Genomic DNA, 16,733 nt, shown 5'->3' on the forward strand with positions numbered 1-16,733 from the left:
TTAGAGATCCGGTAAAGGGTAGTATTGGACCTAGGGTTAGGGTTATGTTGAGGGCTAGGGTTAGAGATCCGGTTAGGGTTAGGATTGGACCTAGGGTTAGGGTTATGTTGAGTGCTAGGGTTAGAGATCCTGTTAGGGTTAGGATTGAAACTATGGTTAGGGGTAGGTTGAGGGCTAGGGTTAGAGATCCGGTTAGGGTTACGATTGGAACTAGAGTTAGGGTTATGTTGAGGGTTAGGGTTAGAGAGACGATTAGGTTTAGGATTGGACCTAGGGTTAGGGTTATGTTGAGGGATAGTTAGAGATCCGGTTAAGGGTAGGATTTGACCTAGGGTTGGGTTATGTTGAGGGCTAGGGTTAGAGATCCGGTTAGGCGTAGAATTGGACCTAACGTTAGGGTTATGTCGAGGGCTAGGTTTAGAGAGACGGTTAGGGTTAGGATTGGACCTAGGGTTAGGGTTATGTTGAGGGGTAGATTTAGAGAGACGGTTAATTTAGGATTGGACCTAGGGTTAGGGTTATGTTGAGGGATAGGGTTAGAGATCCGGTTAAGGGTAGGATTGGACCTAGGGTTAGGGTTATGTTGAGGGCTAGGGTTAGATATACGGTTAGGGGTAGGATTGGACCTAGGGTTTGGGTTACGTTGAGGGATAGGCTTAGAGATTCGGTTAGGGTTAGTATTAGACCTATGGTTAGGGTTATATTGAGGGCTCGGGTTAGAGATCCGGTTAGGGGTAGGATTGGACCTAGGGTTAGGGTTATGTTGAGGGCTAGGGTTAGAGATCCGGTTAGGGTTACGATTGGACCTAGTTTTAGGGTTATGTTGAGGGCTAGGGTTAGAGATTCTGTTAAGGTTAGGACTGGACCTAGAGTAAGGGTTATGTTGAGGGCTAGAGTTAGAAAGACGGTCAGGGTTAGGATTGGACCTAGAATTGGGGTTATGTTGAGGGCTAGGGTTATAGTTCCGGTTAGGGTCAGAAAAGAACCTAGTGTTAGGGTTATGTGGATGGCTAGGGTGAGAGAGACGATTAGGGTTACGATTCGACCTAGGGTTAGAGTTATGTTGAGGGCTAGGGTTAGAGTTTTGGTTACGGTTTGGTTTGGACCTCGGGTGAGGGTTATGTTGAGGGCTAGGGTTAGAAAAAGTTAGGCTTAGGATTGGACCTAGGGTTATGGTTATGTTGAGGGCTAGGGTTAGAGATCTGGTTAGGCTTAGGATTGGACTTACGGTTAAGGTTATATTGAGGGCTAGGGTTAAAGATCCGGACAGGGGTAGGGTTGGACCTAAGGTTAGGGTTGTTTTGAGGGCTAGGGTTAAAGATCCGGTTAGGGTTAGCATTTTACCTAGGGTTAGGGTTATGTTGAGGGCTAGGTTTAGAGATACGGTTAGGGTTAGGATTGTACCTAGGGTTAGGGTTATGTTGCGGGCTAGGGTTAGAGATCCGGTTAGGGTTAGAATTGGACCTAGGGTTAGAGTTATGTTGAGGGTTAGGGTTACAGATCCGGTTAGGTTTAGGATTGGACGTAAGGTTAGGGTTATGTTGAGGGCTAGGGTTAGGGAGATGGTTAGGGTTATGATTGGACCTAGGGTTAGGGTTATGTTGAGAGCTAGGGTTAGAGATCCAGTTAGGGTTAGGATTGGTCCTAGGGTTAGGGTTATGTTGAGGGCTAGTGTTAGAGAGACGGTTAGGGTTAGGAATGGACATAGGGTTAGGGTTATGTTGAGGGCTAGGGTTAGAGATCCGGTTAGGGGTAGGATTGGACCTAGGATTAGGGTTATGTTGAGGGCTAGGGTTAGAGAGACGGTTAGGGTTACGATTGGACCTACGGTTAGGGTTATGTTTAGGGGTAGGTTTAGAGAGTCGGTTAGGCTTAGGATTGGACCTAGGGTTATGGTTATGTTGAGGCCTAGGGTTAGGTATCCGGTTAGGCTTAGGATTGGACTTAGGGTTAGGGTAATATTGAGGGCTAGGGTTAAATTTCCGACAGGGTTAGCATTGGACCTAGGGTTAGGGTTATGTTGAGGGCTAGGGTTAGAGATCCGGTTAAGGGTAGGATTAGACCTAGGGTTAGGGTTATGATGAGGGCTAGTGTTAAAGTTCCAGTTAGGGTTACGATTGGTCCTAGGGTTAGGGTTATGTTGAGGGCTAGGGTTAGAGATCCGGTTAGGGTTAGTATTGGACCTATGGTTAGGGTAATGTTGAGGGCTAGGGTTAGAGATCCGGTTGGGTTTAGGATTGGACCTAGGGTTGGGTTTTGTTGAGGGCTAGGGTTAGGGAGACGGTTAGGGTTAGTATTGGACCTATGGTTAGGGTTATGTTGAGGGCTAGGGTTAGAGATCCGGTTAGGATTACGATTGGACCTAGGGTTAGGGTTATGTTAAGGGCTAGGTTTAGAGAGACGGTTAGGGTTAGGATTGAACCTACGGTTAGGATTATGTTGAGGGCTAGGTTTGGAGAGACGGTTAGGTTTAGGATTGGACCTAGGGTTAGGGTTACGTTGAGGGCTAGAGTTAGAGATCCGGTAAGGCGTAGGATTGGACCTAGGGTTAGGGTTTCGTTGAGGGCTAGGCTTAGAGATCCGGTTAGGGTTAGTATTGGACCTATGGATAGGGTTATGTTGAGGGCTAGGGTTAGAGATCCGGTTAGGGGTAAGATTGGACCTAGGGTTAGGGTTATGTTGAGGGCTAGGGTTAGAGATCCGGTTAGGGTTAGGATTGGACCTAGTTTTAGGGTTATGTAGATGGCTAGGGTGAGAGGGACGATTAGGGTTACGATTCGACCTAGGGTTAGAATTATGTTGAGGGCTAGGGTTAGAGATTTGGTTAGTATTAGGTTTGGACCTCGGGTTAGGGTTATGTTGAGGGCTAGGGTTAGAGACGGTTAGGCTTAGGATTGGACCTAGGGTTATGGTTATGTTGAGGGCTAGGGTTAGAGATCTGGTTAGGCTTAGGATTGGACTTACGGTTAGGGTTATATTGAGGGCTAGTGTTAAATTTCCGTAGAGGGTTAGGATTGGACCTAGGGTTAGGGTTATGTTGAGGGCTAGGGTTAGACATTCTGTTAGGGTTAGGAGTGAAACTATGGATAGGGTTATGTTGAGGGCTAGGGTTAGAGAGACGGTTAGGTTTAGCATTGGACCTAGGGTTAGGGTTTTGTTGAGGGATAGGGTTAGAGATCCGGTTAAGGGTAGGATTGGACCTAGGGTTAGGGTTATGTAGAGGGCTAGGGTTAGAGATCCGGTTAGGGTTAGGATTGGACCTAGGGTTAGGGTTATGTTGAGGGCTAGGTTTAGAGAGTCGGTTAGGCTTAGGATTGGACCTAGGGTTATGGTTATGTTGAGGCCTAGGGTTAGGGATCCGGTTAGGCCTAGGATTGGACTTAGGGTTAGGGTAATATTGAGGGCTAGGGTTAAATTTCCGGACAGGGTTAGCATTGGACCTAGGGTTAGGGTTATGTTGAGGGCTAGGGTTAGATATACGGTTAGGGGTAGGATTGGACCTAGGGTTAGGGTTATGTTGAGGGCTAGGGTTAGAGATCCGGTTAGGGTTACGATTGGACCTAGTTTTAGGGTTATGTTGAGGGCTAGGGTTAGAGATCCGGTTAGGGTAAGGATTGGACCTAGGGTTAGGGTTATTTTGAGGGCTAGGTTTAGAGAGTCGGTTAGGCTTAGGATTGGACCTAGGGTTATGGTTATGTTGAGGCCTAGGGTTAGGGATCCGGTTAGGCCTAGGATTGGACTTAGGGTTAGGGTAATATTGAGGGCTAGGGTTAAATTTCCGGACAGGGTTAGCATTGGACCTAGGGTTAGGGTTATGTTGAGGGCTAGGGTTAGAGATCCTGTTAGGGTTAGGATTGAAACTATGGTTAGGGTTATGTTGAGGGCTAGGGTTAGAGATCCAGTTAGGGTTAGGATTGGTCCTAGGGTTAGGGTTATGTTGAGGGCTAGGGTTAGAGAGACGGTTAGGGTTAGGAATGGACATAGGGTTAGGTTTATGTTGAGGGCTAGGGTTCGAGATCCGGTTAGGGGTATGATTGGACCTAGGGTTAGGGTTATGTTGAGGGCTAGGTTTAGAGAGACGGTTAGGGTTACGATTGGACCTACGGTTAGGGTTATGTTTAGGGCTAGGTGTAGAGAGTCGGTTAGGCTTAGGATTGGACCTAGGGTTATGGTTATGTTGAGGCCTAGGGTTATGTATCCGGTTAGGCTTAGGATTGGACTTAGGGTTAGGGTAATATTGAGGGCTAGGGTTAAATTTCCGACAGGGTTAGGATTGGACATAGGGTTAGGGTTATGTTGAGGGCTAGGGTTAGAGATCCTGTTAGGGTTAGGATGGAATCTATGGTTAGGGTTATGTTGAGGGCTAGGGTTAGAGAGAGGGTTAGGTTTAGGATTGGACCTAGGTTTAGGGTTATGTTGAGGGATAGGGTTAGAGATCCGGTTAAGGGTAGGATTGGACCTAGGGTTAGGGTTATGTTGAGGGCTAGGGTTAGTGATCCGGTTAGGGGTAGGATTGGACCTAGGGTTACGGTTATGTTTAGGGCTAGGGTTAGGGAGACGGTTAGGGTTATGATTGGAACTAGGGTTACGGTTATGTTGAGGGCAAGGTTTAGAGTTCCAGTTGGGGTTAGGAGTGCTCCTAGGGTTAGGGTTATCTTGAGGGCTAGGGTTAGAGGGACGGTTAGGGTTAGGAATGGACGTAGGATTAGGGTTATGTTGAGGGCTAGGTTTAGAGAGACGGTTAGGCTTAGGATTGGACCTAGGATTATGGTTATGTTGAGGGCTACGGTTAGAGATCCGGTTAGGCTTAAGATTGGACTTAGGGTTAGGGCAATATTGAGGGCTAGTGTTAAAGTTCCGGACAGGGTTAGGATTGGACCTAGTGTTAAGGTTATTTTGAGGGCTAGGGTTAGAGATCCGGTTAGGGTTAGGATTGGACCTAGGGATAGGGTTATGTTGAGGGCTAGGGTTAGAGATCCTGTTAGGGGTAGGATTGAAACTATGGTTAGGGGTATGTTGAGGGCGAGGGTTAGAGATCCGGTTAGGATTACGAGGGGACCTAGGCTTAGGGTTATGTTAAGGGCTAGGTTTAGAGAGACGATTAGGTTTAGGATTGGAAGTAGGGTTAGGGTTATGTTGAGGGATAGTTAGAGATCCGGTAAAGGGTAGTATTGGACCTAGGGTTAGGGTTATGTTGAGGGCTAGGGTTAGAGATCCGGTTAGGGTTAGGATTGGACCTAGGGTTAGGGTTATGTTGAGGGCTAGGGTTCGAGATCCTGTTAGGGATAGGATTGAAACTATGGTTAGGGGTAGGTTCAGGGCTAGGGTTAGAGATCCGGTTAGGGTTACGATTGGAACTAGAGTTAGGGTTATGTTGAGGGCTAGGTTTAGAGAGACGGTTAGGGTTAAGATTGGACCTACGGTTAGGGTTATGTTGAGGGTTAGTGTTAGAGAGACGATTAGGTTTAGGATTGGACCTAGGGTTAGGGTTATGTTGAGGGATAGTTAGAGATCCGGTTAAGGGTAGGATTTGACCTAGGGTTGGGTTATGTTGAGGGCTAGGGTTAGAGATCCGGTTAGGCGTAGGATTGGACCTAAGGTTAGGGTTATGTCGAGGGCTAGGTTTAGAGAGACGGTTAGGGTTAGGATTGGACCTAGGGTTAGGGTTATGTTGAGGGCTAGATTTAGAGAGACGATTAATTTAGGATTGGACCTAGGGTTAGGGTTATGTTGAGGGATAGGGTTAGAGATCCGGTTAAGGGTAGGATTGGACCTAGGGTTAGGGTTATTTTGAGGGCTAGGGTTAGATATACGGTTAGGGGTAGGATTGGACCTAGGGTTTGGGTTACGTTGAGGGATAGGCTTAGAGATTCGGTTAGGGTTAGTATTAGACCTATGGTTAGGGTTATGTTGAGGGCTAGGGTTAGAGATCCGGTTAGGGGTAGGATTGGACCTAGGGTTAGGGTTATGTTGAGGGCTAGGGTTAGAGATCCGGTTAGGGTTACGATTGGACCTAGTTTTAGGGTTATGTTGAGGGCTAGGGTTAGAGATTCTGTTAAGGTTAGGACTGGACCTAGAGTAAGGGTTATGTTGAGGGCTAGAGTTAGAAAGACGGTCAGGGTTAGGATTTGACCTAGAATTGGGGTTATGTTGAGGGCTAGGGTTATAGTTCCGGTTAGGGTCAGAAAAGAACCTAGTGTTAGGGTTATGTAGATGGCTAGGGTGAGAGAGACGATTAGGGTTACGATTCGACCTAGGGTTAGAGTTATGTTGAGGGCTAGGGTTAGAGTTTTGGTTACGGTTTGGTTTGGACCTCGGGTGAGGGTTATGTTGAGGGCTAGGGTTAGAGAAAGTTAGGCTTAGGATTGGACCTAGGGTTATGGTTATGTTGAGGGCTAGGGTTAGAGATCTGGTTAGGCTTAGGATTGGACTTACGGTTAAGGTTATATTGAGGGCTAGGGTTAAAGATCCGGACAGGGGTAGGGTTGGACCTAAGGTTAGGGTTGTTTTGAGGGCTAGGGTTAAAGATCCGGTTAGGGTTAGCATTTTACCTACGGTTAGGGTTATGTTGAGGGCTAGGTTTAGAGATACGGTTAGGGTTAGGATTGTACCTAGGGTTAGGGTTATGTTGCGGGCTAGGGTTAGAGATCCGGTTAGGGTTAGAATTGGACCTAGGGTTAGAGTTATGTTGAGGGTTAGGGTTACAGATCCGGTTAGGTTTAGGATTGGACATAAGGTTAGGGTTATGTTGAGGGCTAGGGTTAGGGAGATGGTTAGGGTTATGATTGGACCTAGGGTTAGGGTTATGTTGAGAGCTAGGGTTAGAGATCCAGTTAGGGTTAGGATTGGTCCTAGGGTTAGGGTTATGTTGAGGGCTAGGGTTAGAGAGACGGTTAGGGTTAGGAATGGACATAGGGTTAGGGTTATGTTGAGGGCTAGGGTTAGAGATCCGGTTAGGGGTAGGATTGGACCTAGGATTAGGGTTATGTTGAGGGCTAGGGTTAGAGAGACGGTTAGGGTTACGATTGGACCTACGGTTAGGGTTATGTTTAGGGCTAGGTTTAGAGAGTCGGTTAGGCTTAGGATTGGACCTAGGGTTATGGTTATGTTGAGGCCTAGGGTTAGGTATCCGGTTAGGCTTAGGATTGGACTTAGGGTTAGGGTAATATTGAGGGCTAGGGTTAAATTTCCGACAGGGTTAGGATTGGACCTAGGGTTAGGGTTATGTTGAGGGCTAGGGTTAGAGATCCGGTTAAGCGTAGGATTAGACCTAGGGTTAGGGTTATGATGAGGGCTAGTGTTAAAGTTCCAGTTAGGGTTACGATTGGTCCTAGGGTTAGGGTTATGTTGAGGGCTAGGGTTAGAGATCCGGTTAGGGTTAGTATTGGACCTATGGTTAGGGTAATGTTGAGGGCTAGGGTTAGACATCCGGTTAGGTTTAGGATTGGACCTACGGTTGGGTTTTGTTGAGGGCTAGGGTTAGGGAGACGGTTAGGGTTAGTATTGGACCTATGGTTAGGGTTATGTTGAGGGCTAGGGTTAGAGATCCGGTTAGGATTACGATTGGACCTAGGGTTAGGGTTATGTTAAGGGCTAGGTTTAGAGAGACGGTTAGGGTTAGGATTGAACCTACGGTTAGGATTATGTTGAGGGCTAGGTTTGGAGAGACGGTTAGGTTTAGGATTGGACCTAGGGTTAGGGTTACGTTGAGGGCTAGAGTTAGAGATCCGGTAAGGCGTAGGATTGGACCTAGGGTTAGGGTTTCGTTGAGGGCTAGGCTTAGAGATCCGGTTAGGGTTAGTATTGGACCTATGGATAGGGTTATGTTGAGGGCTAGGGTTAGAGATCCGGTTAGGGGTAGGATTGGACCTAGGGTTAGGGTTATGTTGAGGGCTAGGGTTATAGATCCGGTTAGGGTTAGGATTGGACCTAGTTTTAGGGTTATGTAGATGGCTAGGGTGAGAGGGACGATTAGGGTTACGATTCGACCTAGGGTTAGAATTATGTTGAGGGCTAGGGTTAGAGATTTGGTTAGTATTAGGTTTGGACCTCGGGTTAGGGTTATGTTGAGGGCTAGGGTTAGAGACGGTTACGCTTAGGATTGGACCTAGGGTTATGGTTATGTTGAGGGCTAGGGTTAGAGATCTGGTTAGGCTTAGGATTGGACTTACGGTTAGGGTTATATTGAGGGCTAGTGTTAAATTTCCGGAGAGGGTTAGGATTGGACCTAGGGTTAGGGTTATGTTGAGGGCTAGGGTTAGACATTCTGTTAGGGTTAGGATTGAAACTATGGATAGGGTTATGTTGAGGGCTAGGGTTAGAGAGACGGTTAGGTTTAGCATTGGACCTAGGGTTAGGGTTTTGTTGAGGGATAGGGTTAGAGATCCGGTTAAGGGTAGGATTGGACCTAGGGTTAGGGTTATGTAGAGGGCTAGGGTTAGAGATCCGGTTAGGGTTAGGATTGGACCTAGGGTTAGGGTTATGTTGAGGGCTAGGTTTAGAGATCCGGTTAGGGTTAGGATTGGACCTAGGGTTAGGGTTATGTTGAGGGCTAGGTTTAGAGAGTCGGTTAGGCTTAGGATTGGACCTAGGGTTATGGTTATGTTGAGGCCTAGGGTTAGGGATCCGGTTAGGCCTAGGATTGGACTTAGGGTTAGGGTAATATTGAGGGCTAGGGTTAAATTTCCGGACAGGGTTAGCATTGGACCTAGGGTTAGGGTTATGTTGAGGGCTAGGGTTAGAGATCCGGTTAGGGTTAGGATTGGACCTAGGGTTAGGGTTATGTTGAGGGCTAGGGTTCGAGATCCTGTTAGGGTTAGGATTGAAACTATGGTTAGGGGTAGGTTGAGGGCTAGGGTTAGAGATCCGGTTAGGGTTACGATTGGAACTAGAGTTAGGGTTATGTTGAGGGCTAGGTTTAGAGAGACGGTTAGGGTTAAGATTGGACCTACGGTTAGGTTATGTTGAGGGTTAGGGTTAGAGAGACGATTAGGTTTAGGATTGGACCTAGGGTTAGGGTTATGTTGAGGGATAGCTAGAGATCCGGTTAAGGGTAGGATTTGACCTAGGGTTGGGTTATGTTGAGGGCTAGGGTTAGAGATCCGGTTAGGCGTAGGATTGGACCTAAGGTTAGGGTTATGTCGAGGGCTAGGTTTAGAGAGACGGTTAGGGTTAGGATTGGACCTAGGGTTAGGGTTATGTTGAGGGCTAGATTTAGAGAGACGGTTAATTTAGGATTGGACCTAGGGTTAGGGTTATGTTGAGGGATAGGGTTAGAGATCCGGTTAAGGGTAGGATTGGACCTTGGGTTAGGGTTATTTTGAGGGCTAGGGTTAGATATACGGTTAGGGGTAGGATTGGACCTAGGGTTTGGGTTACGTTGAGGGATAGGCTTAGAGATTCGGTTAGGGTTAGTATTAGACCTATGGTTAGGGTTATGTTGAGGGCTAGGGTTAGAGATCCGGTTAGGGGTAGGATTGGACCTAGGGTTAGGGTTATGTTGAGGGCTAGGGTTAGAGATCCGGTTAGGGTTAGGATTGGACCTAGTTTTAGGGTTATGTTGAGGGCTAGGGTTAGAGATTCTGTTTGGTTAGGACTGGACCTAGAGTAAGGGTTATGTTGAGGGCTAGAGTTAGAAAGACGGTCAGGGTTAGGATTGGACCTAGAATTGGGGTTATGTTGAGGGCTAGGGTTATAGTTCCGGTTAGGGTCAGAAAAGAACCTAGTGTTAGGGTTATGTAGATGGCTAGGGTGAGAGAGACGATTAGGGTTACGATTCGACCTAAGGTTAGAGTTATGTTGAGGGCTAGGGTTAGAGTTTTGGTTACGGTTTGGTTTGGACCTCGGGTGAGGGTTATGTTGAGGGCTAGGGTTAGAAAAAGTTAGGCTTAGGATTGGACCTAGGGTTATGGTTATGTTGAGGGCTAGGGTTAGAGATCTGGTTAGGCTTAGGATTGGACTTACGGTTAAGGTTATATTGAGGGCTAGGGTTAAAGATCCGGACAGGGGTAGGGTTGGACCTAAGGTTAGGGTTGTTTTGAGGGCTAGGGTTAAAGATCCGGTTAGGGTTAGCATTTTACCTAGGGTTAGGGTTATGTTGAGGGCTAGGTTTAGAGATACGGTTAGGGTTAGGATTGTACCTAGGGTTAGGGTTATGTTGCGGGCTAGGGTTAGAGATCCGGTTAGGGTTAGAATTGGACCTAGGGTTAGAGTTATGTTGAGGGTTAGGGTTACAGATCCGGTTAGGTTTAGGATTGGACATAAGGTTAGGGTTATGTTGAGGGCTAGGGTTAGGGAGATGGTTAGGGTTATGATTGGACCTAGGGTTAGGGTTATGTTGAGAGCTAGGGTTAGAGATCCAGTTAGGGTTAGGATTGGTCCTAGGGTTAGGGTTATGTTGAGGGCTAGGGTTAGAGAGACGGTTAGGGTTAGGAATGGACATAGGGTTAGGGTTATGTTGAGGGCTAGGGTTAGAGATCCGGTTAGGGGTAGGATTGGACCTAGGATTAGGGTTATGTTGAGGGCTAGGGTTAGAGAGACGGTTAGGGTTACGATTGGACCTACGGTTAGGGTTATGTTTAGGGCTAGGTTTAGAGAGTCGGTTAGGCTTAGGATTGGACCTAGGGTTATGGTTATGTTGAGGCCTAGGGTTAGGTATCCGGTTAGGCTTAGGATTGGACTTAGGGTTAGGGTAATATTGAGGGCTAGGGTTAAATTTCCGACAGGGTTAGGATTGGACCTAGGGTTATGGTTATGTTTAGGGCTAGGGTTAGAGATCCGGTTAGCGTAGGATTAGACCTAGGGTTAGGGTTATGATGAGGGCTAGTGTTAAAGTTCCAGTTAGGGTTACGATTGGTCCTAGGGTTAGGGTTATGTTGAGGGCTAGGGTTAGAGATCCGGTTAGGGTTAGTATTGGACCTATGGTTAGGGTAATGTTGAGGGCTAGGGTTAGACATCCGGTTAGGTTTAGGATTGGACCTAGGGTTGGGTTTTGTTGAGGGCTAGGGTTAGGGAGACGGTTAGGGTTAGTATTGGACCTATGGTTAGGGTTATGTTGAGGGCTAGGGTTAGAGATCCGGTTAGGATTACGATTGGACCTAGGGTTAGGGTTATGTTAAGGGCTAGGTTTAGAGAGACGGTTAGGGTTAGGATTGAACCTACGGTTAGGATTATGTTGAGGGCTAGGTTTGGAGAGACGGTTAGGTTTAGGATTGGACCTAGGGTTAGGGTTACGTTGAGGGCTAGATTTAGAGATCCGGTAAGGCGTAGGATTGGACCTAGGGTTAGGGTTTCGTTGAGGGCTAGGCTTAGAGATCCGGTTAGGGTTAGTATTGGACCTATGGATAGGGTTATGTTGAGGGCTAGGGTTAGAGATCCGGTTAGGGGTAGGATTGGACCTAGGGTTAGGGTTATGTTGAGGGCTAGGGTTAGAGATCCGGTTAGGGTTAGGATTGGACCTAGTTTTAGTGTTATGTAGATGGCTAGGGTGAGAGGGACGATTAGGGTTACGATTCGACCTAGGGTTAGAATTATGTTGAGGGCTAGGGTTAGAGATTTGGTTAGTATTAGGTTTGGACCTCGGGTTAGGGTTATGTTGAGGGCTAGGGTTAGAGACGGTTAGGCTTAGGATTGGACCTAGGGTTATGGTTATGTTGAGGGCTAGGGTTAGAGATCTGGTTAGGCTTAGGATTGGACTTACGGTTAGGGTTATATTGAGGGCTAGTGTTAAATTTCCGAAGAGGGTTAGGATTGGACCTAGGGTTAGGGTTATGTTGAGGCCTAGGGTTAGACATTCTGTTAGGGTTAGGATTGAAACTATGGATAGGGTTATGTTGAGGGCTAGGGTTAGAGAGACGGTTAGGTTTAGCATTGGACCTAGGGTTAGGGTTTTGTTGAGGGATAGGGTTAGAGATCCGGTTAAGGGTAGGATTGGACCTAGGGTTAGGGTTATGTAGAGGGCTAGGGTTAGAGATCCGGTTAGGGTTAGGATTGGACCTAGGGTTAGGGTTATGTTGAGGGCTAGGTTTAGAGAGTCGGTTAGGCTTAGGATTGGACCTAGGGTTATGGTTATGTTGAGGCCTAGGGTTAGGGATCCGGTTAGGCCTAGGATTGGACTTAGGGTTAGGGTAATATTGAGGGCTAGGGTTAAATTTCCGGACAGGGTTAGCATTGGACCTAGGGTTAGGGTTATGTTGAGGGCTAGGGTTAGATATACGGTTAGGGGTAGGATTGGACCTAGGGTTAGGGTTATGTTGAGGGCTAGGGTTAGAGATCCGGTTAGGGTTACGATTGGACCTAGTTTTAGGGTTATGTTGAGGGCTAGGGTTAGAGATCCGGTTAGGGTAAGGATTGGACCTAGGGTTAGGGTTATGTTGAGGGCTAGGTTTAGAGAGTCGGTTAGGCTTAGGATTGGACCTAGGGTTATGGTTATGTTGAGGCCTAGGGTTAGGGATCCGGTTAGGCCTAGGATTGGACTTAGGGTTAGGGTAATATTGAGGGCTAGGGTTAAATTTCCGGACAGGGTTAGCATTGGACCTAGGGTTAGGGTTATGTTGAGGGCTAGGGTTAGAGATCCTGTTAGGGTTAGGATTGAAACTATGGTTAGGGTTATGTTGAGGGCTAGGGTTAGAGATCCAGTTAGGGTTAGGATTGGTCCTAGGGTTAGGGTTATGTTGAGGGCTAGGGTTAGAGAGACGGTTAGGGTTAGGAATGGACATAGGGTTAGGTTTATGTTGAGGGCTAGGGTTCGAGATCCGGTTAGGGGTATGATTGGACCTAGGGTTAGGGTTATGTTGAGGGCTAGGTTTAGAGAGACGGTTAGGGTTACGATTGGACCTACGGTTAGGGTTATGTTTAGGGCTAGGTGTAGAGAGTCGGTTAGGCTTAGGATTGGACCTAGGGATATGGTTATGTTGAGGCCTAGGGTTATGTATCCGGTTAGGCTTAGGATTGGACTTAGGGTTAGGGTAATATTGAGGGCTAGGGTTAAATTTCCGACAGGGTTAGGATTGGACCTAGGGTTAGGGTTATGTTGAGGGCTAGGGTTAGAGATCCTGTTAGGGTTAGGATGGAATCTATGGTTAGGGTTATGTTGAGAGCTAGGGTTAGAGAGAGGGTTAGGTTTAGGATTGGACCTAGGTTTAGGGTTATGTTGAGGGATAGGGTTAGAGATCCGGTTAAGGGTAGGATTGGACCTAGGGTTAGGGTTATGTTGAGGGCTAGGGTTAGTGATCCGGTTAGGGGTAGGATTGGACCTAGGGTTACGGTTATGTTTAGGGCTAGGGTTAGGGAGACGGTTAGGGTTATGATTGGAACTAGGGTTACGGTTATGTTGAGGGCAAGGTTTAGAGTTCCAGTTGGGGTTAGGAGTGCTCCTAGGGTTAGGGTTATCTTGAGGGCTAGGGTTAGAGGGACGGTTAGGGTTAGGAATGGACGTAGGATTAGGGTTATGTTGAGGGCTAGGTTTAGAGAGACGGTTAGGCTTAGGATTGGACCTAGGATTATGGTTATGTTGAGGGCTACGGTTAGAGATCCGGTTAGGCTTAAGATTGGACTTAGGGTTAGGGCAATATTGAGGGCTAGTGTTAAAGTTCCGGACAGGGTTAGGATTGGACCTAGTGTTAAGGTTATATTGAGGGCTAGGGTTAGAGATCCGGTTAGGGTTAGGATTGGACCTAGGGATAGGGTTATGTTGAGGGCTAGGGTTAGAGATCCTGTTAGGGGTAGGATTGAAACTATGGTTAGGGGTATGTTGAGGGCGAGGGTTAGAGATCCGGTTAGGATTACGAGGGGACCTAGGCTTAGGGTTATGTTAAGGGCTAGGTTTAGAGAGACGATTAGGTTTAGGATTGGAACTAGGGTTAGGGTTATGTTGAGGGATAGTTAGAGATCCGGTAAAGGGTAGTATTGGACCTAGGGTTAGGGTTATGTTGAGGGCTAGGGTTAGAGATCCGGTTAGGGTTAGGATTGGACCTAGGGTTAGGGTTATGTTGAGGGCTAGGGTTCGAGATCCTGTTAGGGTTAGGATTGAAACTATGGTTAGGGGTAGGTTGAGGGCTAGGGTTAGAGATCCGGTTAGGGTTACGATTGTAACTAGAGTTAGGGTTATGTTGAGGGCTAGGTTTAGAGAGACGGTTAGGGTTAAGATTGGACCTACGGTTAGGGTTATGTTGAGGGTTAGGGTTAGAGAGACGATTAGGTTTAGGATTGGACCTAGGGTTAGGGTTATGTTGAGGGATAGTTAGAGATCCGGTTAAGGGTAGGATTTGACCTAGGGTTGGGTTATGTTGAGGGCTAGGGTTAGAGATCCGGTTAGGCGTAGGATTGGACCTAAGGTTAGGGTTATGTCGAGGGCTAGGTTTAGAGAGACGGTTAGGGTTAGGATTGGACCTAGGGTTAGGGTTATGTTGAGGGCTAGATTTAGAGAGACGGTTAATTTAGGATTGGACCTAGGGTTAGGGTTATGTTGAGGGATAGGGTTAGAGATCCGGTTAAGGGTAGGATTGGACCTAGGGTTAGGGTTATGTTGAGGGCTAGGGTTAGATATACGGTTAGGGGTAGGATTGGACCTAGGGTTTGGGTTACGTTGAGGGATAGGCTTAGAGATTCGGTTAGGGTTAGTATTAGACCTATGGTTAGGGTTATGTTGAGGGATAGGGTTAGAGATCCGGTTAGGGGTAGGATTGGACCTAGGGTTAGGGTTATGTTGAGGGCTAGGGTTAGAGATCCGGTTAGGGTTACGATTGGACCTAGTTTTAGGGTTATGTTGAGGGCTAGGGTTAGAGATTCTGTTAAGGTTAGGACTGGACCTAGAGTAAGGGTTATGTTGAGGGCTAGAGTTAGAAAGACGGTCAGGGTTAGGATTGGACCTAGAATTGGGGTTATGTTGAGGGCTAGGGTTATAGTTCCGGTTAGGGTCAGAAAAGAACCTAGTGTTAGGGTTATGTAGATGGCTAGGGTGAGAGAGACGATTAGGGTTACGATTCGACCTAGGGTTAGAGTTATGTTGAGGGCTAGGGTTAGAGTTTTGGTTACGGTTTGGTTTGGACCTCGGGTCAGGGTTATGTTGAGGGCTAGGGTTAGAAAAAGTTAGGCTTAGTATTGGACCTAGGGTTATGGTTATGTTGAGGGCTAGGGTTAGAGATCTGGTTAGGCTTAGGATTGGACTTACGGTTAAGGTTATATTGAGGGCTAGGGTTAAAGATCCGGACAGGGGTAGGGTTGGACCTAAGGTTAGGGTTGTTTTGAGGGCTAGGGTTAAAGATCCGGTTAGGGTTAGCATTTTACCTAGGGTTAGGGTTATGTTGAGGGCTAGGTTTAGAGATACGGTTAGGGTTAGGATTGTACCTAGGGTTAGGGTTATGTTGCGGGCTAGGGTTAGAGATCCGGTTAGGGTTAGAATTGGACCTAGGGTTAGAGTTATGTTGAGGGTTAGGGTTACAGATCCGGTTAGGTTTAGGATTGGACATAAGGTTAGGGTTATGTTGAGGGCTAGGGTTAGGGAGATGGTTAGGGTTATGATTGGACCTAGGGTTAGGGTTATGTTGAGAGCTAGGGTTAGAGATCCAGTTAGGGTTAGGATTGGTCCTAGGGTTAGGGTTATGTTGAGGGCTAGGGTTAGAGAGACGGTTAGGGTTAGGAATGGACATAGGGTTAGGGTTATGTTGAGGGCTAGGATTAGAGATCCGGTTAAGGGTAGGATTGGACCTAGGATTAGGGTTATGTTGAGGGCTAGGGTTAGAGAGACGGTTAGGGTTACGATTGGACCTACGGTTAGGGTTATGTTTAGGGCTAGGTTTAGAGAGTCGGTTAGGCTTAGGATTGGACCTAGGGTTATGGTTATGTTGAGGCCTAGGGTTAGGTATCCGGTTAGGCTTAGGATTGGACTTAGGGTTAGGGTAATATTGAGGGCTAGGGTTAAATTTCCGACAGGGTTAGGATTGGACCTAGGGTTAGGGTTATGTTGAGGGCTAGGGTTAGAGATCCGGTTAAGCGTAGGATTAGACCTAGGGTTAGGGTTATGATGCGGGTTAGTGTTAAAGTTCCAGTTAGGGTTACGATTGTTCCTAGGGTTAGGGTTATGTTGAGGGCTAGGGTTAGAGATCCGGTTAGGGTTAGTATTGGACCTATGGTTAGGGTAATGTTGAGGGCTAGGGTTAGACATCCGGTTAGGTTTAGGATTGGACCTAGGGTTGGGTTTTGTTGAGGGCTAGGGTTAGGGAGACGGTTAGGGTTAGTATTGGACCTATGGTTAGGGTTATGTTGAGGGCTAGGGTTAGAGATCCGGTTAGGATTACGATTGGACCTAGGGTTAGGGTTATGTTAAGGGCTAGGTTTAGAGAGACGGTTAGGGTTAGGATTGAACCTACGGTTAGGATTATGTTGAGGGCTAGGTTTGGAGAGACGGTTAGGTTTAGGATTGGACCTAGGGTTAGGGTTACGTTGAGGGCTAGAGTTAGAGATCCGGTAAGGCGTAGGATTGGACCTAGGGTTAGGGTTTCGTTGAGGGCTAGGCTTAGAGATCCGGTTAGGGTTAGTATTGGACCTATGTTTAGGGTTATGTTGAGGGCTAGGGTTAGAGATCCGGTTAGGGGTAGGATTGGACCTAGGGTTAGGGTTATGTTGAGGGCTAGGGTTATAGATCCGGTTAGGGTTAGGATTGGACCTAGTTTTAGGGTTATGTAGATGGCTAGGGTGAGAGGGACGATTAGGGTTACGATTCGACCTAGGGTTAG

Source organism: Miniopterus schreibersii (genome assembly GCF_964146895.1).
Source record: "Miniopterus schreibersii genome assembly, chromosome: Y".
Taxonomy (NCBI): domain Eukaryota; kingdom Metazoa; phylum Chordata; class Mammalia; order Chiroptera; family Miniopteridae; genus Miniopterus; species Miniopterus schreibersii.